Source organism: Protopterus annectens, chromosome 3.part1 (assembly GCF_019279795.1).
Source record: "Protopterus annectens isolate FY-2018-M chromosome 3.part1, PAN1.0, whole genome shotgun sequence".
Lineage (NCBI taxonomy): Eukaryota > Metazoa > Chordata > Ceratodontiformes > Protopteridae > Protopterus > Protopterus annectens.
Window position 1 is genome coordinate 1339236659 of NC_056732.1, and position 21756 is coordinate 1339258414.

At 47.6% G+C, this 21756-nt stretch overlaps 1 protein-coding gene across 1 annotated transcript in view; it reads right to left on the bottom strand.

Annotated features, from left to right (window-relative positions):
* Positions 1-21756, bottom strand: part of MYBL1 (MYB proto-oncogene like 1) — a 1413299-nt gene that overhangs the window by 686866 nt on the left and 704677 nt on the right. The gene's annotated exons all lie outside the window — the stretch shown is intronic.

Genomic DNA, 21756 nt, shown 5'->3' on the forward strand with positions numbered 1-21756 from the left:
AAGGCGAGAAGAAGACAACTAACATGGAACGTTATGGTAGGTACATAACTTCTTTATGTTAAGTTGTCTATCTTGCCTTCATTCTTGCTGGTTGGGACAACGTCCCTAACACCTAAAGTCCTGGATGGCTCATCGGAACAGACTCTTCAGAACAGTGGAACCAAAATCAGCTCTGCTCCTGGAAACCACATCCAAGTTGTAATGCGAAATGAAAGTATGTGGGTTGGCCCACGTAGCCGCAGCACAAATAGATTCCATGGGCAACCTAACCTGAAAGGCCACCGAAGTGGCTAAAGCTCTGGTGGAGTGACCTTTTGGTTTGTTTGGCAATTCTTTATTCCTCATTTGATATATGAATGTGATGACAGAAGTCAACCACCTGGATAAGGTTACTTTGGAGACTGGAAGACTTTGTTTACCCACAGCATAAGACAGGAAAAGTTGGTCCAATTTTCTAATGTCCTTAGTTCTATGCAAATAAAAGTGTAGTTGCCTGTGAACATCTAGCTGATGCAACTTATAGTCCGCCTTGTTGGAGTGGTTAGGAAAAAACACTGGAAGGTCTATGGACTGATTCAGGTTATTCTCTGAAGTGACCTTAGGAAGGAAGGATTAGTCCTGAGAGCAACCCTGTCATTGTGGAACACTAGGTACGGAGGACGGATAGAAAGAGCCTGAAGTTCCAAAACTCTTCTGGTTGAAGTAATAGCTACCAGAAAAAGGGTTTTCCAAGATAAGAACTTCAGGGAACAAGAAGCTGCAGGTTCGACAGGGGGCAAAATTAGAGAAGCTAAAATCAAATATAGATACCACGGTGGTGGAGGATCTCTCACTGGGGGCCTGAGCAGAGTGGTCCCTTTGAGAAAGGCTTTACATAGCTTATGAGACATGATATTGTTTTCTGACAGGCCAATGTGAAAATTTGAAATTGCAGCTAACTGAACTCTAATTGTAGCGGAAGCGGAGCTAGCATGGAAGAGTTCCGCAAGAAATTCCAAAATGTGCTGTACAGGGGCTGAAAAGGGATCTATACTCTTAGCCTCTGCCCAGGAAGAAAAACGTTTCCACTTACTAGCGTAAGTTTTTCTAGTCATAGACTTGTGCGATGACAAAATGATTTCGCGCACAGAGGGGGAGATATCTGGAAGCCTGGCTAAAGTTGGAAGTGGAGCAACCAAGCAGTGAGCTGGAGAGATCATAGGGATTGGTGCAGCCCGCCCGATTGATGAATCAGAAGGTCTGGAACTAGGTCCAGCTTCCAATGCTGCTCGAGAAGATGGCGATGCAGGAACGGGAACCATATTTGTCGAGGCCAGTAAGGGGCAATGAGGATCATTTTGCAGCCCAATACAGTAGCTTTCTGTATTAGCTTCGGGATTAGGGGAAAAGGAGGGAATGCATAAAGAAGTCCCTGGGGCCGATCGTGGACTAGAGCGTCTCTGCGGGAATGTCCGGGAAGTGGAAGGAGAGAGAAGAAATTGCTGCACTTGCTGTTGAAGGGAGTTGCAAAAAGGTCGCAGCAAGGTTGGCCTCATTTGCAGAAGATTTGGTCCGCAACTACCTGATTCAGAGACCACTCGTGAGACATGACAATTGCTCTGCTCAGCCTGTCTGCTATGACAATGGACCTCCCAGGGATGTGCGTTGCGATCAGAAACTGTTGGGAAGAGATCGCCCACTGCCAGAGTCTGAGTGCTTCTCGACATAGGGGGTAGGACCTGGTTCCGCCCTGCTTGTTGCTGTACCACACTACTGACATATTGTCCTTTTGAATTGCAATGGTCCCGGTAGGAAGAGAGTCCTGAAGAGCTTGCAACGCTAACAGCACGGCCCTCATCTCCAAGACGTTTATATGCAGATGGTACTCGTGAGGTTGCCAGGTGCCTTGGACTGTTCTGCCCTGATAATGCCTCCCCACCCGATCAGGGAGGCATCTGTGGTCACTGTAGCAACTGGAGGGGGGAGTACAAATGGTCGGCCGTGGGACACTGATGTGGAGACCATCCACCACGCAAGGTGCTTCTTGCATGCTTCTGTGATCATAATCATGTAAGACATGGGAAGCTGCTGGAAGGACCATTGGGCAAAAAGAAGCCACTGGAGAATCCTCATGTGAAAACAAGCTAGAGGGACAAGTATGATCGCTGCTGCCATGAGACCCAGAGTTTGGAGGACAAACCTGGTTTGAATTCTTTTGCATGCTAATAAAACCTTCACATGTTGGCGAATCACTAATACCCTGTCTGGTGGAAGGCTCGCTGACATGTCTTTGGTATTTAAATTTGCGCCTATAAAGGTGATAGATTGACAGGGTGACAATGCAGACTTTTCGAAATTTATTGTGATACCTAGCCTGGAGCAAGTCTCGATAGTGCAGTTTCTGGCTTGCAGAAGGTGATGCCTGGTGATAGCAGTGAGGAGCCAGTCATCTACATATGGAAACACCTGGAATCCTTGCTGTCTCAGGTGAGCGGTAACTACTGCCATACATTTGGTGAACACCCTGGGGGCTGTGGTGAGACCAAAGGGCAGAGCTCTGAACTGATAATGGCAGGCTCCCAGCCGGAAGCGAAGCAATCTTCTGGAGCGTCTGTCCATTTTGATGTGGTAGTACGCATCCGGAAGATCTATAGAGCACATCCAATTGTCCTGACCCAGGAAGGGTAAAATGGACTGTAGCGTGACCATTTGAAACTTCGTTCTTTGTACAGACCTGTTCAGTCTGCTGAGATCCAGAATGGGCCTCCAGTCCCCTGTCTTTTTTGGTACCAAAAAGAACCTTGAGTAAATTCCGGATCCTTGTTGGTCTGCTGGGACTTGCTGGATGGCCCTTTTTCTTAGCAGTTTTGAGACTTCTTGAACTGCTTGGTCACTTAGATTGGATGGAACGTCTGGAAGGGACTTGTTTAACCTTAAGGGGGTGCAAACAAAAGGAATTCTGTAGCCTCCGGATATAACAGACTGTACTCATTTGTCTTGTGTTATGTCTTGCCAGGCTCTTGGGTACAGCGATAATTTTCCCCTGACTGCCTCCAGAGGTGGGCAGCCGGGCAACCCTTCAGGGATGCTGGAAGGGCTTCTCAGAGAAGGATTCTCTGCTGCCATGATTTTGCGGACCCCCTCTGCCATGAGGGCGGCATCTATTATTGTTCCCTCCTCTGCCCCTGGATGGGAACTCACCACGTGTGTCCGGCAAGGCTCCCTGGGATTTCCAGAACCACATCTTTCCACTCTTCTGACCTTTGGGATATGGTCTGGAAGGAGTGGAAAAACAGACTCCTATGACAGAGTGTCTTGCCTTCCTGCTCACACCTGGTAAGGGTGTCCTTCACCTGTGATCCAAAGAGTGAGGAACAATCAAAGGGGGTGTTGGTGAAAGACACTCTGAAAGGTTCAGCAAAGTTACATAGCCGCATCCAAGCGTGTCTCTTTAGGGCAACACCTATGCCTGCGGCTCTACTCGCACCATCGGCTGCATACGAAATGAGCCTCATGGAGGAATTTACCAGTGAATTAAGAGTCACCAGCTGGGAGGCTGCCTTGGCCTGGGCCCCCTCAGCTGATGGATCTTGGAGGGCATCTCCAAGCTCTTTAAGGAGATCCCTTTGAAGATGGGTAAAGTGGCACAAATAATTCAGGGACCTTATGGAAAAGGTCGCTGAAGAGAACATCCGCTTCCCATATCTGTCCATCATCCTGGACTCCTTGTTAGGGGGATGGACAGATGAAGAAATTTCTGACAACTCCTTCTTTGTGGTCGCCGCTACCACCATGGCATCAACGGGGACACCTTTGGTCAAAAACTGTTTGTCCTGTGGTGCAGTTATGAATTTTGCAGGTCTTCTGGGGGTCGGTTCCACTGTGTCTGGAGCTGACCACGCCTTCCGAGCCACTACAAACCTCAGTGGACCGAAACGCAGAGACACCCAGGAGGTGTAAGGTCAGGATCCAAACGTGTCCAGGAATACCGACTCATCCTCAGAAGGGCTTAGGGCAGTCCAGTTCCCCCTCTGCCTAAGCATCTCAAGGATGTCTGAGAAGGAGACATCTTCAGAGGGGGATCTTGGGGACCCTTCCGAATCCTCTAAGTCTGTATCTGATGTGACAGACTCAGGGGAGTCAACATGCTTCCTCTTGCATTTCCTCTTACGAGGTGGCTCCTCTGAATGATCAGGGGAGGCCTCGGAAGAGGAAGATACATCCAAACGGGTGTCCTGGAGTGCTGGATCCCCACGCTTGGGATCTGGAAGAGGGGCAGAGGCTGACGCAGGCACCATAAGGGGAGGAGCCGATGGGGTCGATCGTGGGACTGACTCGGGGACCAGTACACTCCTCATCACCTCGAAGGCGTCCCTGCCCGGATGCAGAGAGGGCTCCGGTTACGAAGAAACCAGAATCCCTCTCCGCACTGAAGGGGACGGCTCCAAGGCAGATGTGGGAGCTGAGCTCACCTGAGCCGAAGCCTCGAGGGGGAGAGCGGGGTCGGACAAGGGTCCAATGCCACTCGCCCCCTCGGAGCCGACGAGGGAGTCCCGGCGCCAAGATCCCTCCAGGGACGGTATCATGGAAGGGATCGGAGCCGACGACAGAACCAAAGGAGAAGGTATAGGAGCTGACAGTTCCATGACTCGAACCCCAACGAACTCTGGCTCCGAGCTCAAAGGATGAGTCGGAGGAGGAATATCTACAGACGTAGACGGAGCCGACACCTGATGAGGGGGGCTGGACAACGTTTTGGCTAGGGCCTGCGATTTTAACAGCCTACTGACCACTCTTTCCAAGTCATGGTCCGAAAGTCTTGAGGACCGAGAAGAGTGGGATGAGCGATGACTATGCTCCGACTGGAGCAGAGGTGATCTCGGAGCCGAACGTATTGACTCCAGAGAAGGAGACCTGGATCTTTTTCAACTCTCAGACGGCTCAGAGGAACATGTCGGAACCGACTGGGAGGAAGGAACATCATTTCCAGCCGGAGCCGAGATGGATGGTATAGGTTCAACCAACGATGGCTCCGAACTGGGAGCCGAAGGTTTAGGTGGCCTGGAAGATTTCACGGGCTGAGCCTTAGCCGGTGAATCCTGGGGCTTAAGCAAACCCCTCAGGATCAACTTGTTTTTGCGCTCCTGCAGGACCCTTGGACTGAATGCATGTCAAATCGAGCAAGAGTCCTGCAGGTGCATGGTGCCCAGACAATAAACACAAGAAGTGTGACCATCTGTCAGAGATATCTTCTGACAGCTTGAGTCACACTTCTTGAATCCGGATGGCTTAGGATCCTTGGACATCCTGAAAGAAAACCAAGGAACAAAGAAACACACACAGAAAGGTTAAGGTAACTAACCACAAAAAAATACACACTACAGTTACTACAACCAAAACTACAAGCAAGGTTATATCTGCACTACTACAACCAAAATTAGAAGTTATGTCCTTACCATAACGTTCCATGTGGAGTGTTCATCTCGCCTTTGTTCTTACACCTGGGTTCGGAGCCGATCCTCGGCTCCGTGTCGGCCGCTTGGCAAGCTCTGCATCGAGAAGAAGCTCGAGACCAACCTAACTCCCACAATCCCCCTCTGCCTTTACCTCAGATCTAGTTTGCAAGCAAACCAGAAGTCAACAGAGAGAGTAACACATTCATGCCAAAAACAACATAACTGAGAGAAACACCTATACATATATATATATATATATATATATATATATATATATATATATATATATATATATATACATATATATACAACAACTGCGTAATGCAGAAGCAGGAGAAACCAAACCAGACACCAAACTGGACGTTCTTCCTGAGGGTGGGAGGGTGGGAATGTAAGAACAAAGGCGAGATGAACACTCCACATGGAACGTTATGGTAAGGACATAACTTCTAAATGTGAGAGTGTTCAATCTCGCCGTTTGTTCTTACACCTGGGTAGCGTCCCTAGCTCCATGTTCCTGAGGAACTCACGGGAGAACGTTCTTGAGCACAGTGGAACCAAAGGTTGCCCTGTCCCTAGAAACCCTGTCTACCTTGTAATGAGCAATGAATGTATGTGGTTTAGACCAAGTGGCAGCTGCACAAATAGTGTCTAATGGTAAGCGAGCTGCATGAGCCAGGGATGTAGATACTGATCTTGTAGAGTGCCCCTTGGGTTTGACAGGTAAAGTTTGTTCCGAAGCAGCATAAACAAATGTAATGCAATCAGTTAGCCATTTGGAAAGGGTTCGTTTAGTAACTGCTATACCTTTCCTGCTGTCTGCAAAAGCTACAAAAAGTTGATCTGTTTTCCTGTGATCCTTTGTTCTATCCAGGTAAAATCTAAGTTGTCTATGAACATCCAACTTGTGTAACATATACTCCAAATTATTGGAGTGGTTTTTGAAAAAGGTAGGGAGCTCAATGGATTGATTGATGTTATTAACGGAGCAAACTTTGGGGAGAAAGGACGGATTAGTGCGAAGAGATACTCTGTCAGAGTGAAAGATCAAATAAGGGTGTTTAATAGAAAGAGCCTGAAGCTCTGACACCCGTCTAGCCGATGTAATGGCCACCAAAAAGAGGGTCTTCCACGACAAATACTTTAATGGACAAGAAGAGGCTGGTTCAAATGGAGGTAGCATCAATTTAGATAATAAAAGGTTCAGATTCCAAGGTGATGTAGGAGTTCTAACTGGTGGTCTAATATGGAAAGATCCTTTCAGAAAGGCCTTACAAAGTCTGTGAGCCATAATAGGGGCCCCACATTCTTCCACATGAAAGTTGGAAATGGCAGCCAATTGCACTCTCAAAGTGGCAGGAAAAGCTCCTTGGTGGAACAATTTGGTTAAAAACTCCAAGATCTTATTTAAGGGAGCTATAACAGGATCCAATTGCTGTGTATTTGCCCAGTAAACAAAACGCTTCCATTTACTAGTGTAAGTCTTTGTAGTGGAAGCTTTATGAGAAGCCACTAGTATATTCTGAACTGCAGGTGAAAGAAGATCAGACCTGGCTAAGTAGGGAAGCGGAGCAGCCAAGCTGCTAGTTGGAGTGACAGTAGCGAGGGGTGGGGAGCCCCTGACGAGTGGGTCAGTAGATCCGGCTCGGGTCCAGGATCTAGGGTTGCCGAATGCGGTGTGCCAGAAGAAAGGGAAACCAGATTTGTGAGGCCAGAATGGGGCAATGAGGATAATCGTCCTTTGCAGGTTGTTGGCTTTCTGCAGAAACTTTGCAATCAGAGGAAAGGGAGGAAAAGCGTACAGGAGACCCGGGGGCCAATCCTGAACCAGAGCGTCCCTGGGGACTTCCCCTGGAGGGGGTAATAGGGCAAAATAGCTTCTGCATTTGGCGTTCATTGGAGGCATAAAAGATCGCAGGAAGGCTGGCCCCATTTGCGAAAAATCTCCTTCGCAACTGACTGTTTGAGGGACCACTCGTGAGGCAACAGGATTGCTCTGCTTAACCTGTCGGCTATGACGTTGGATGACCCTGGGATGTGCATTGCAATCAGAAAGCGACCCGTGGACTCCGCCCATTGCCAGATTCTCATGGCCTCTCTGCATAGCTGATAAGACTTGGTTCCCCCTTGTTTGTTTATGTACCAGACTACGGACATGTTGTCCGTCTGAACTGCAATAGTCCCTAGAGGAAGAAGGGGAGCAAAGTGTTGCAACGCTAGAAACACTGCCCTCAACTCTAGAACATTGATGTGCAGATTGTACTCTAAATTGGTCCATTCGCCTTGGACTGTCTGTCCCTGAAAGATGCCCCCCCACCCTATCAGGGAAGCGTCCGTGGTCACCGTAGCTGTTGGCGTGGGTAGCACAAATGGTCTTCCGCTGGAAAGATTGCAAGTCCGGAGCCACCAGGCTAGGTGTGATTTGCATGTGTTTGTGATCAGAATTTCGTGTGTCAGAGGTAGCTGTTGGAATGACCATTGTGCAAACAGTAGCCATTGTAGAACTCTCATGTGCAGTCTTCCCAATGGTATCGCAATGAGAGAAGCTGCCATGAGACCCAAAACCTTCAGAACCAGTTTTGCTGGGGATTTTCTGGATGACAGAAGAAGAGATATGCGGCTTTGTAGTGAGGCTATCCTTTCTGGAGGAAGTCTTAGAATTAAACGATGCGTATCCAATTCTGCTCCTATGAATGAGATATGCTGTGATGGCTGTAGTAAAGATTTTTCGAAATTTACGGAAATTCCGAGATGAACACAAAACTGTAGTGTGTAATCCCTGGCTTGAATCAGTAGATGCTGGGTGGTGGCAGAAAGGAGCCAGTCGTCCAGATACGGAAACACCTGGAATCCCAGGCGTCTCAAGTGAGACGCTACCACTGCCATGCATTTGGTGAAAACCCTGGGGGCTGAGGTCAGACCAAAGGGCAGGGCTCGAAACTGAAAGTGGCTGGCTCCCAGCCGGAAGCGCAAGTGATCCCTGGACGCCTTGGCCATTTTGATGTGGTAGTATGCGTCCTTCAGATCTATTGAGCACATTCAGTCGTCCTTCTGTAAAAATGGAAGGATCGATTGAAGCGTGACCATCCGGAACTTTTCTTTCTTGACGAAGGTATTGAGATTGCTTAGGTCCAAAATCGGCCTCCAGTCCCCTGTCTTTTTTGGAACTAAAAGAACCTTGAGTAAGTTCGAATCCTCTTTGGTCCGCTGGGACTGGTTGGATTACTCTTTTTCTAGCAGCTTTGAAATTTCTATAGCTGCAGGGTCTCGCAGATGGGCGGCACATCTGGCAGTCTTTTCTTCGGAATAGGGGCAATAGGAAGGGTATTCTGTAGCCTCTGGTAACAACGCTTTTACCCAATTGTCTGATGTAAGATTTTGCCAGGCCTGAGGGTATAAAGCTAAGCGACCCCCGACTGCCTCCAGAGCAGGACAGTCGGGCCTCCTCTCAGGAGTGCTGGGAAGGTTTTCCAGGAGTTGTATCCCTGTCACCTTGGTTTTCGGACCCCTCTGCCGCCAGGCGGCGTCTTCCATCTCTGCCCCTCCTCTGCCTCTAGAGGGGCATCACCCTGTGTGCCTGGGAAAGAGCCTTGGGGTTTTGAAACCACATTTTTCCACCACGTTGCCCTTTGGGGTGCGGTCTGGATGGGGTGGAAAAGCGGACTCCGACAGCAGACAGAGTCTTTCCCTCTTGCTCACACCGGGTAAGGGTCTCCTTTACTTCGGGGCCAAAGAGAGTGGCACCATCAAATGGGGCATTAGTAAAGGAAGACTTGAAGGCTTCCATAAATGAACATAAGCGCATCCAGGATTGTCTCGGAGAGCAATCGCTGAAGCTGCTGCCCTACTCGATCCTTGACTGCGTATGAGATCAGCCTCATGGACGAGTTTGCAATAGATGTAAGGGTATTGAGATGTGCTGTAACTTTTTCTGAAACAGCAGCATCTGTAGTACCCTGGAGGGTATCTCCCAACTCTTTGATTAGATCCCTCTGTAGCCGTGTGAAGTGGGTCAAATAGTTCAGGGATCGCATAGAAAAAGCCGCTGAACTAAAAATGCGCTTCCCATACCTGTCCATAGTCCTAGAATCTCTGTTAGGCGGATGGACAGATGAGGAAGATTCAGACATCTCCTTCTTCGTGGCCGCTGCCACCACCATAGCGTCCACTGGCACTCCCTTTGTCAGATAAGCCCTATCCTGAGGGGCAGTAATATATTTGTTAGGCTTTCTAGGGACTGGCTCCACCGTGTCAGGCGTCTCCCACGCCCTTCGAGCAATCAGCTCCATCAACTCATCGAAAGGCGGAGTGACCCAGGAGGAGGAAGGGCGAGCACCGAATGCCTTCAGCAAGACTGACTCATCCTCAGAAGGGGGGAGGGATTGCCAATCACCTCTCTGCTTTAGGATCTCCAGGATGTCAGAAAAAGAGACATCCTCTGAGGGTGACTTTGGGGACCCTTCTGACTCATCCAAGTCAGTGTCCGATGTCAATGATTCTTGTGGAGAATCTAAGTGTCTCCTCTTACACAATCTTTTCCTCGGAACTTCCTCGGGGCATCCGAAGAAGCCTCCGAGGAAGAGGGGCACCCTCCAGGGGTGGCTGGGACACAGGTGCGGGGCGCTTAGATGTAGCCGTGGGTGCAGAGGAGGATAACGGTCCTTTATGGGAAGGAGAAGCTGTTTCTGCTGATGTGGTTGTCTGGGTAGACAACACCTTCCTCATGGTCGAAGGCCCCGGGCCCGAGTTGAGGTATCTCCGGTTCGAGGAAATGGGAAGAATCCCGAGACAGGCACGAAGGCATCGACCCGAGGGCGGGCCGAGTCGATCCGAGCCGAGGCCCGAGAGGTAGCGTCGGAACGAAACATCGGTCCGACTCTCAGTCCCAGATCCAAGGATGGATCTTCGGCTCCGAGACTCCGGTACCAGATCCGACGGAGTCGAGGTGAACGGAGCCGACCGAGAGAAAGACGGTTCTGGCACTAAGGGCTCCACAATCACCAGATCAGCCTCTTCCGGCTCCGAAGACTGGATAGGTTTCGGAGGAGGAACAGGTGGAGATAAGGGAAGGCCTTCGAGTCTCGACACCAACTGGGAGGAGACAGAGATGAGCTTGGATAAGGCCGTATTCTCCATTAATTTCTGCACCACGCGGTCTACATCAGTGTCGGAGAGGGGCCTGGAAGAGCGCGTCGAAGGAATCGAAGACGGAGCCGACCTCAACAGTGCCGGGGGAGGGAGCTCCATCACCGGTTCCAAGACTCGAGGCTCGGAAACTGACAACAGTTCAACACTCGGCCCCGAAGTCTGTGGAACCGGTGATCGAACTTTAACTGAAGAGCTCGGAGCCGATGACCTGGGCTCCGACGTCTTCGATTCCTTCGAGGATTTGGATGTCTGGTCTGATGCATCCAGAGCCTCTTGAAAAGTAGGTTTTAGAAGACCCCTATCCATAAGTTTCCTGCGCCTATCTGTCATGACCCTTCCACTGAAAGAATGACATATTGAGCAGTCTTCTTGCAGATGGAGAGGGCCAAGACAGTAAACGCAGGAACTATGATTATCATTCACCGACATCTTCTGCCCACATTGGCAGCATTTAAAGCCAGACTTAGCTTTCTCAGACATGTCACAATTTTAGGTACAGCTAACAGAGAAAAAATCAATATTAAGTCAAATCCAGTAATTTTGTCTAATCCAGAAACTTATTGTCAAATCCCGTAAAAAGTCAATCCAGTAGTCAATCCAAGTAAAAGGGTGGGGTAGACCCCGAGGGAAAACTCTAATAAAGTATAAAAAGACTTTATATGGAACCGAGAATTCCTCGAAACACTACTAACACACACACACAGTCACTTAAAGACAATTTTTTTAGAAAAAAAATTTTAGAAGAAATATAAGAAAATTATAAATCTTAGCTTAAGGTTGCTCGAGTTCATCAAACTGATGCGAATGCTGCAGCGGCAAACTAAATCTGAGGTAAAGGCAGAGGGGGATTGTGGGAGTTAGGTTGGTCTCGAGCTTCTTCTCGATGCAGAGCTTGCCAAGCGCCGACACGGAGCCGAGGATCGGCTCCGAACCCAGGTATAAGAACAAACGGCGAGATTGAACACTCTCACATCTATAGTTAACTATCACTAAACTAGCTAACAGTGATGATAAAGAAATTTTTTTTTTTTTAAGGAAAGAGATAGAGAGAAAAGGTTATCCTCTAACTTAAACGGAAAACCTTTCCAAGGTAAGGTAATGAAAGAGAAAGGGGGAGGGGAAACTCTCTAATTAAAACAAGTTTCTGAGGAGAAATGACAAGGATTCAGGAAGAGATTAGCTACAATACAAAAGTTTTATCTAAATGACCAAATGTACACTAAAGCTAACAGTTTTAAGACAAGAAAAATGATAATAATAAAGTTTTATACGACCTGAGCCAGTAGAATAACCTCGCAGCAGAAGCGGCAAATGAGATCTGGGTATCTAGCGCCATGCATCATGGGATATAGGGTGGCCTCGAGCCAGTAAGCAGCTCTCGAGCTTTTGAAGATGGCCGATCCTCGGCTCCGAACCCAACCAGCAAGAATGAAGGCGAGATAGACAACTTAACATCTAATGTTATCGCAGCTGCCAGTGAACTCAGAACCTTTAGAACAAATTTTGCCTGTGCTTTCTTTTTCAAGAGCAAGATTGATACTTGATGGCGCAGTGTTTGTACTCTTTCGTGAGGCAGTTTTGCTACCATGTCTTTTGTGCTTAAATCTGCAACTATGAAGGTAATATGCTGTGAAGGCAACAAGGCAGACTTTTCGAAATTTATGGTAATGCCCAGTTCCGAGCATAGGTGAATAGTGGTGTCCCTTGCCTTGGTCAGTAGATGCTCAGTGGTGGTGGTGGTCAGGAGCTAGTCGTCTTAAGTATGGAAACACCCAGAATACTAGATGCCTCAGACGAGCCGTGACTACTGCCATGCATTTGATAAACACTCTAGGGGCTGTAGTGAGACCAAAGGGCAGAGCTCTGAATTGGTAATGACTGGCTTCCATCTGGAAGCATAGATATCTCCTGAATTGCTTGTCCATCTTTATATGGTAGTACGCATCCTGAAGATCAATGGTGCACATCCGATTGTCTCGTCCCAGAAAAGGGAGTATAGACTGCAGTGTCATCATCCAGAACTTTGCTTTCTTGACGGACTTGTTCAGTCTGCTGAGATCCAAGATGGGTCTACAGTCCCCTGTCTTCTTTTGGAACTAAAAAGAACCTTGAGTAAGTTCTGGATCCAATTTATTCTCGGGGAATTCTTGGATGACTTTTTCTTAGCAACCATTGAATCTCCAGGGTTGCTTGATCCCTTTGACAGGGTGGAATGTGTGGGACTGATCTTGATTGTGAGGGTGGGGTAGAAAGGAGTATGATGTATCCCCTGGATATTATCGACTGGACCCATTTGTCTTGAATGATATTTAGCCAGGCTATTGGGTACAGTGATAGTCTGCCCCCGCCTGCCTCCAGAGGTGGACAGGCGGGCCTCCTTTCAGGAGCGTTGGAAGGGCCTGCCAGAGAATATACCTCTGTCTCCCTGATTTTGCGGACCCCCTCTGCTGCGTAGACAGCGTCTCCCATTGTTTCCCCCTCTGCCCTTGGGGGACAATTCACCATGTGCATCCTGTGAAGCTCTTTGGGATTTACAGAACTACATCTCATCTTCCCGCCCTTCTGGCCTTTAGGGTAAGGCCTAGTAGGGACGGAAAAACATACTCCCACAGCAGACAGAGTTTTGCCTTCTTGTTCGCACCTGCTCAGAGTCTCTAACTTTTGGCACGAACAAGAATGAGCCGTCAAAAGGGGCGTTTATGAAGGAAGACTTAAAGGGCTGAGCAAAGGCACATCCAGAAATGCCTCCTCAGAGCTATTCCTGTGCCTGCTGCCCGACTCGCTCCATTGGCTGCATAAGAGATAAGCTGCATTAGAGGAGTTGACTACGGCACTTAAGGTAGCAAGCTGAGATGTCACCTTGTCTGACACCCTCGCAGCTGCAGAACCTTGGAGAGCATCTCCTAGCTCCTTTAGGAGATCCCTTTGAAGTCTGGTAAAGTGGGTTAAGTAATTCAGTGACCTGAAAGTAAGGGCCGCTGACGAGAACATCCGCTTCCCATATCTGTCCATCATTCGAGATTCCTTATTCGGTGGATGGACAGATGAAGTCTCAGCTAACTCTTTTTTGGTGGCCACCATCACCACCATAGCATCTACCGGAACACCCTTTGTCAAAAATTCCTTGTCCAACGAGGCAGTTATGAACTTTTTGGGCCTCCTCGGAACAAGTTCCACAGATTCTGGGGAGCCCCATGCCTTTCGACTTACTACACCAAGGAGCTGATCGAAAGGCAGAGACACCCAAGAGGTGGAGGGTCAAGATCTAAATGCCTCCAGGTATACAGACATTCTCAGAATGGGCAAGGGTCTTCCAGCCATCTCTCTGCTTCAGGATCTCTAGGATGTCTGAAAAGGAGACATCCTCAGAGGGTGAACTTGGGGACACTTCTGAATCCTCTACACCCATATCCGAAGTGACAGAATCCTCAGGGGAGTCTAGATGTTTCCTCGTACAAGTTCTCTTCTGAGGGACCTCTCCAGAGGGCTCCTCTGGTGAGATTTCAGAAGAGAAAAACTCACCCAATGGGGTGTCCTGAGGCACTGGTTCTCTACGCCTGAGGGGTAGGGATGGAACAGATGAAGGAGCTGGCTCTTTTGGGAGAAGAGTGTCTAGATCTGAGGGTGGAGCCACCAGGGGTGACAGCACAGTCCTCACCACCTCAAAGGCACCACGACCCGGGTCTGAGGGGGCCTTCGGCTTCAAAGAGCCTGGAGACTTCCCCTGCACCAAGGAGGTGGGCTCCGAGGCCGATGTAGGTTCCAAGCTCACCTGCGCCGGATGCCCTGAGAGGTAGATCCGGATCCAACAAAGGTCCGATCCAACTATCCTCCCCGGACCAGACGGGGGAGCGTCTGTTCCCAGACCCTTCGACAGAAGATGGAACCAAAGAGGTCGGAGCAGAAGTCGGGGCCGAAAACCCAGAGGCAAGTCTCAAGCCCGACGGTTCCACCACAATGACATCAAAGCACTCCGGCTCTGAAACTGCTCGGGTCGAAGGAGGAAGAGAAAAAGGGGCAGTAGTAGGTGTCAATTCCACTTCCTTATTGGCTGGACACGAAAGGATCTTGGCCAGAGAAGGTTTCTGAAGCAACCTCTTGACCACCCGCTCCACGTCGTCATCCGACAGGCTGCTGGAGGATCGGAAGAACGGGGCCGAGGACTTTACACTGCCAGCTACCGATTGTAACAGAGGCGACCAAGGGACCGAGGAGATCGGCTCCAAGGTTGGAGACCACCTCCGTCTATGGCTCCTGGTCGGTTCCGATTAAACCTGTGGAATGAAGGAGGTTTCTCGGCCCCGAAAACCTTTGGGGCAAGGTCGTATCTTTAGCTACCCTTCTAGCTGGCTCAAAAGCAGGAGCTGAAGAAGAAGCTCTCTTAGTAGATTTGTCAGATTTAGGGGACTGTGAAGGTTTTCAAGAGGTCTGGGTACCTTCTAGTGCCTCGTCAAAAGGAGCTTTAAGCAAGCCCCTAGCTATCAGCTTGTTTTTACGTTCCTGCAAAACCCTTGAACTAAAACCATGGCAGATGGAGCAGGAATCTCGTAAATATACTGGGGTCTAGGCAATAGACACAACTAGTTCATAGGTTCATACTAGGCTATCTGCCCTAGGGCATTTATAAGCCTAGCCAGAGTGTGTTTGGCTTTCGCCACCCATTTTAAATTAATTTTGCTATGCCCTTTTTCGAGGTTAGTACACTGTGCCTCTGTCTAACAGTGACACAGAAGTCATACCCGGGGTAAACCTACGATCTTCCTATCCACTCATCAAGATTCCTCTTGAAGAGAGTCAATGAGGGACTCTGCCTAACCTGGACTGGGATTTTATTCCAGAGTGAAGGGAGCCTCTGGGTTATGAATCTGTCCCTCCAGCATGTCCTATTTATTTCAGTGCTGAGGTTCAAGTCTCTCGGAGCGTGGCTCGATGGGATTTGGATTTTCTGAGGTGCAGCATGTCCATTAATTCCGGGTTGGACATGGCTTTATACGTCAGGCACAGATCGCCTCTGAGCAGGCGGTATGCCACTGAGTAGAGCTGGAGTTTCTTTAACCGGGCAGCATATGGCATCTGTTTGAGCCCTTTTATCCTCTTGGTGAGGTACTTTTGGGGTCTTTCCAGTTGCTGCAGGTGTCTGGTAAGGTACATCCCAAAAGGGGCATTGTACTCAATTATGGGCCTGATGAGGGATGAGTAAAGAGGCACGATGACCTCCCCTGATCTAGATGTGAATCCCTTCATGATTAAGTGGGCTATATAAAATGTTTTTCTAACCACTTTGGCCATGTGGTTGTCAAATGAAAGATTGCTATCAACTTGGGTCCCCAGTTCCCTAATTACTTCTTCTGTACTTACTGGATTACCACCTATGTGGTAATTTGTGGGCACTTTGTTTTTGCCAAAGGGGATGACTATACACTTCTTGGCGTTTAGCTTGAGGCCATGGCTCTGGCACCAGTTGTCTGTTTCTATGAGGCCCTTTTGGAGGATGCTTGTGTCGGGTGGAGAGTCGATTATGGCGCCCAGTTTGCAGTTATCTCTGAACTTGGTCAGCCACAGTCCTTCCGTGTTGGCCTGTACCTCCGAGAAATATATACCGAACAAGAGAGGTCCCAGGACTGAGCCTTGTGGGATGCCACTTGTAACTGGTTTGGAGTCTGACATGGCTCCAGCAATTCTAACCATGTGTGTTCTGTCCTTCAGCCAGTTTGCAACCCATCTAGTGACATAGGGGTTTATATTTAAGCTGGTGAGCTTATCTATAATGCCCAAGTGGGGTATTGTATCGAAGGCTTTTGCGAGGTCCAGGTAGGCTGTGTGGACCACCTTCCCCTCGTCAATGGCCTTGGTGACGGTTTCAAAGAAATCGACCAGGTTTAAGAGACAGGATCTGCCCTTAACAAAGCCGAACTGGGTAGGATCCAGTACCTGTAGGTCCCCAATACCTTTATTTATGAGGTCCATGATGATCCTTTCCATAGCTTTGCAGACCAAGCTAGTCAGACTTATGGGGCGATAGTTTCCAGGATCCGTTGAGGCACCACCTTTGTGGAGAGGGACCACTGTTGCTGTATGCCACTCTTTGGGTACATAGCCTGTAGTAAGGCTGAGACTGAACAGTAGTTTTATGTTTGGGTTTAGCTCTTCTTGGAGTTCATGTAGGACACAGCCCGGGACACCGTCTGGTCCCATTGATGCTGTGTTTTTTTGCTTTGGAGAGGGCGGCTCTTACCTGAGCATCTGAGATGTCAGGGGGGCAGCACTCTGCTGGGATAGATATTTGCCCTTTTGGTGGGGGGGGGGGTTGCGCTGAACCTGTCAGCTAGGATGTTGGGAATGTCTGTGGGTTCGATGTATTTTTTGTCATTTTGGAGTAATTCTGAGCATATCTGGGAATTCCCACCCAGGTTCCTAACATAACTAAAGAAAGCTTTGTGATTATCCTTAGTGTCCTGTGCAATTTTTCTCTCAAAGCTGGCCTTAGACGATTTTATGAGTGCCGGTAGTTTTTCGCTAATACTGATCAGAGATGCCTTCCCTTTTTGGGATTTTGCTCTATCATGTAGTAGCTTCCTCCTTCTATTGTATAGTTTGTTTATGGCTGGGGTCCACCAGACAGGACGTCTGCCTTTGGAGGATTGGGTCTTGGTTTTATTTGGGATTACATGATCCATGCATTCCTGAAGGTGTTCATAGAATGCGTTTATAAAGGATTCTGCGGTCTGGGCCGTATTTTCCACAGGCTCGGGGGCTTTGAAGGATTCCACCTCGGTTTTGAGGAGTGTGAAATTTGCTTTAGAGAAGTTTTTCACTGTGGTTTTCTGGGCAAGGGGTGGGGATGTGAATATCCAGTGAGATTAGTTTATGGTCTGATCTTACCATTGAGGGATACACTTCTGGTCTGGAGGATAAGAGTCCCCATGTTGGTGATGATCAGGTCCAGTATGTTTGCCCCTCTTGTGGGAGTGGTAACAAGTTGTTCCATAGCATTTGAGTTTATAAATTCTAGGAACCTTTGGGCTAGGGTGTTGGAGCTAGAGTAATGCTTCCAGTCTATGTTTGGGTAGTTGAAGTCGCCCAATATAATGGTGTATGGAGAGACCTTCATATTTTCCAGTGTTCTCAGGAAGGCCGAGTGGGGTTCCCGGGTTTGGGAGGGTGGTCTGTAGCAGGCTATAAACTGGAAGGCAGTTTTACCCACTGTTAGTTGCACATGGATAGTCTCTGATGCTTCGTGCTGTTCCACCAACCTGGCGGTGTGGGTATCTTTGACGAATATTGATACTCCCCCTCCTTTTGTGGTTTTGGGGCCGAATAGCATGGTATGAGGTATAACCTGGTAGTGCTGGGGTGCTCTCGGGAGCCTTGAACCAGGTTTCTGTTACTGCATAGATATCGATGTTCTCCATGCTAAGGAGAGTTTCGAGTATGTGCATCTTGAGGTTTAGACTTCTGGCGTTGAGTAGCATTACTCTTAGTTTCTTATCCCTTGTGATACCTATGGAGGTGGGTTTGTCTTTTGAGCCTTGCCTAAAAAAGGCACTATGGGGGAAGCAAGAGCCTTTGCCAATATCCGAAAGCCCAGGGGTGACAGGTGCAAGCTGTCCCTAGCGAAGCATCATGGCTTGTCGAGCATGTCATCCCAAGCTGACAGGCATTGGATCCCCTTTGAATGACACCAATACTTAAGCCAATAGTTGAAATTGATCATCTTGTCTTCATATGGGCTACATGCTCAGAGAGCTCCTCTATGTCTCTTTTCATGTAGTCCAGGGAGGTATGTCTCAGGTCATTCACACCAGCATGGACAATGACCGAGTCATATTTGTACTTGCCTTGGAGTGACCTGAGTGCTTGTGTTATGTGGCGGATCCTAGCGCCCGACAGGCAGCTCACTGTGACCCTCTCCTTGTTCAGCCTGGTGAGTGGGACGTCAGTGTGCCTGACGATAGAGTCACCTATTACAAGTGTATCAGGTGTGTTGTTTAGCCTTAAAGGCTGTGACTGCTCGGCACACTGGCTTTGTGAGCTATGTGTTGCACGTGTTTTGTTTTGGGGTAGCGGTTGCTTGGGTGTCTGCTTTGGAGGTCTCTGCTGCTTAGGCAGATTTTTATTTAGAGCCTCCGAGTATCTTTTTGTGTGTTTATGGGTTTGGTTTGCTGTTGTGGTAGGTCTATGTGAGACTGGAATTGTAGTGAGTGTGGTTTCCTTCTCCTCCTGACTGGTTACACCAGTACTGAATTGAGAGAGCTTAGCCTCCAGTTTGGCTATATGGTTGCATCTCTCACATGTGCTGGAATTTGTTGGGAGGAGGAGAGGGTTGTCTGTGTACATGAGGCAGTTGTAACATTGCCTCAAGATTCCCAGATTCACCAGCTGGACCGGATAGGAGATTGACAACTGACCTTTGGACATGCTAGAATAGTATTGGGAATTCCTTTATAATTGAAAAAAAGGGCCAATGGGGAACAAGGCACTCAAGGGGAGTTTGTGAGGGTGTAGTGCTTTTAATTTTTTAGTGCTGACTTATATAATTGCTTTAGTGAGCAAGTGCCAGGTAACTTAAATGCAATGTGTTACAGGTAACTTAAAATGACAAACAGTAACTTTCTTTCAAGTGAAACAAGGAAATAAGTACAGTAAGCAATGCAGATATCACTAGGGATCCACAGAAGCACTGAAAAGCCACGTTTTAGGTGGAATTAGCGTTTCAGGGAAATAGCAAGCAAACAAACAACAAGCATACAAATAAAGCTAGATGTGCCCGTCAGTTTAAGACATCTGTGCCCAGGAGTCACATTTTTAAAGCCTGACTGATTAATTTTTTCGCCTTCCTTGGACATAGTGGAAAAAATCAGAATACAACAACACTGTCTAGGAAGATATGAAAATATTGCTACTAACAACTAATAAAGTATTTACTAATAAAGTCTAGTCACCACGACAAAATTAGCAATTTGAAAACTACTCTAAATTTTATTTATTTATTTAACAAACATGCTTTTTTAACAAACATGCAGGGAGAGAGGGGACTAGAGAAGAAGTGACAAACTCCTCTAGCCAGAGGAGATGTCTCCAAGTAAAATGACGAAACCTCTTAAGGGAAAGGATGTAGAAAAGGGGAAGCCCTCTAACTTAAACGGGCTGAAAATGAATAAGAACAACGAACCGTCTAACTAAAAACAGGTTTGATGGATAAAATAAAACTTTAGAGATGGAACAGGGAGGTTGTAGGCCTAACGACAGCAATGGCCAACCATAACAGAATACAACAAGCAATAAATTCAACAACTAGCAACAACTGGAAGCTAAACACTCAAATAACTATTAATGTAACAATTCTATGTCAAAAAACCTATAAGAAAGCAGAAAATAGACTGAAAAAATCTTTCACTTAGCCTGAGCCTAGTGAGAAGCACCCGATCTAGTTTAGTGGCAAACGAGATCTGGGTAACCTTCTCTAGGTATCATGGGATAGGGTATAGCCTCAAGCCAGTGGAAGCTCTCGAGCTTTAGTAAAAAGGCTGAGTCAGAACCGATGCTTGGTTCCGAACCCAACCAGCAAGAATGAAGGCAAGATAGGACAACATAACATGTAACGTTTACAGCAAGAAAGTTGCAGTACAAAGAAAATATCAACCTGGAAGAGGAATGTGATATAAAGAAACTTGACCAGGAAGGAGTGTATAAATATTTGGAATCTGATGAAGGATTGGCAACAATACTTGACTCAGTAAGGACTACTTCAGAAGACTAAAACTGAAAAACAGCCTTGACACGTAGGAATACAGTCCAAGCTATAAGCCAATTTGCTCTTGTTGTTCTAATTTACAGTTTTGGTGCGACTGACTGGCCCCAAAAGGAAATGGATCAGTTGGATATATAAAGAAGAAAATGCTTCATGCTTATCATGTAGAAAAATGTGTATACCAAGATTATATATTCAATGCTCTGAAGGAGGCAACATAGAAGTTATGTTCTTACCATAACGTTCCATGTTAGTTGTCTTCTTCTCGCCTTCTTCTTGCTGGATGGGTTCGGAGCCGACCTCGGCTCCACTCTAAAAGCTCGAGAGTTGGTTCCACCGGCTCGAGGCTCCCCTTATATCCCACAATGCTAGGCGAGAGTTACCTCAGATCTCGTTTGTAAGCTAACCCAGCTTATATCAATAACAGTATAACTGTGAAACAGAATCCACCTCTAACAGCAGGAAGAAAAGGGGTGACCTATATCCTGAAACAAGAAATATACATAATAGCATATGACTAAGAAAGAGGTGGTAGAAAGAGAGGTCACGATCACAACTCCTCTAGGTCTGTCCAGGCCAGGGGAAGGAGGGTGGGACGCAAGAAGAAGGCGAGAAGAAGACAACTAACATGGAACGTTATGGTAAGAACATAACTTCTATATGTTAAGTTGTCTATCTCGCCTTCATTCTTGCTGGATGGGACCGCGTCCCTAGCACCTTGTCCCGGGTGGCCTAACGGAACAGACTCCTGAGAACAGTGGAACCAAAATTAGCTCTATGCCTAGAAGCTAAATCCAACTTATAATGGGAAATAAAAGTGTGAGGAGTAGCCCAAGTAGCAGCTGCACAAATGGTGTCAATAGGCAGTCTGTCTTGGAAGGCTAGAGAAGTAGCCAAAGCTCTGGTGGAATGGGCTTTAGGTTTATTAGGCAGTTTTGGTGTCTAATCTCATAAACAAGGGTAATCAGAGATGTTAGCCATCTGGATAATGATACCTTTGAAACTGGAAGTCCCTTTCTGCTTTCCGCATAGGAGACAAACAGCTGATCAGATTTTCTGAATAGTTTCGTCCTGTCCAAGTAGTACCTTAATTGACGATGAACATCCAGGCAGTGTAATTTTTGTTCAGACCTATTTGAATACTCTGGGAAAAAGACAGGGAGGTCAATGCATTGGTTTAGATTTGATGTTGAAACCACCTTAGGCAAAAGGACGGGTTAGTTCGTAAGGAAACTCTGTCCTTATGGAACACAAGATAAGGAGAACGACAACTGAGTGCTTGAAGTTCTGAAATTCTTCTAGCTGATGTGATAGCCACCAGAAAGAGAGTTTTCCATGATAATAACTTCAAGGAACATGAAGCTGCAGGTTCGAAAGGGGAAAGAATCAAAGAAGCAAGAACTAAATTTAGGTCCCAAGGAG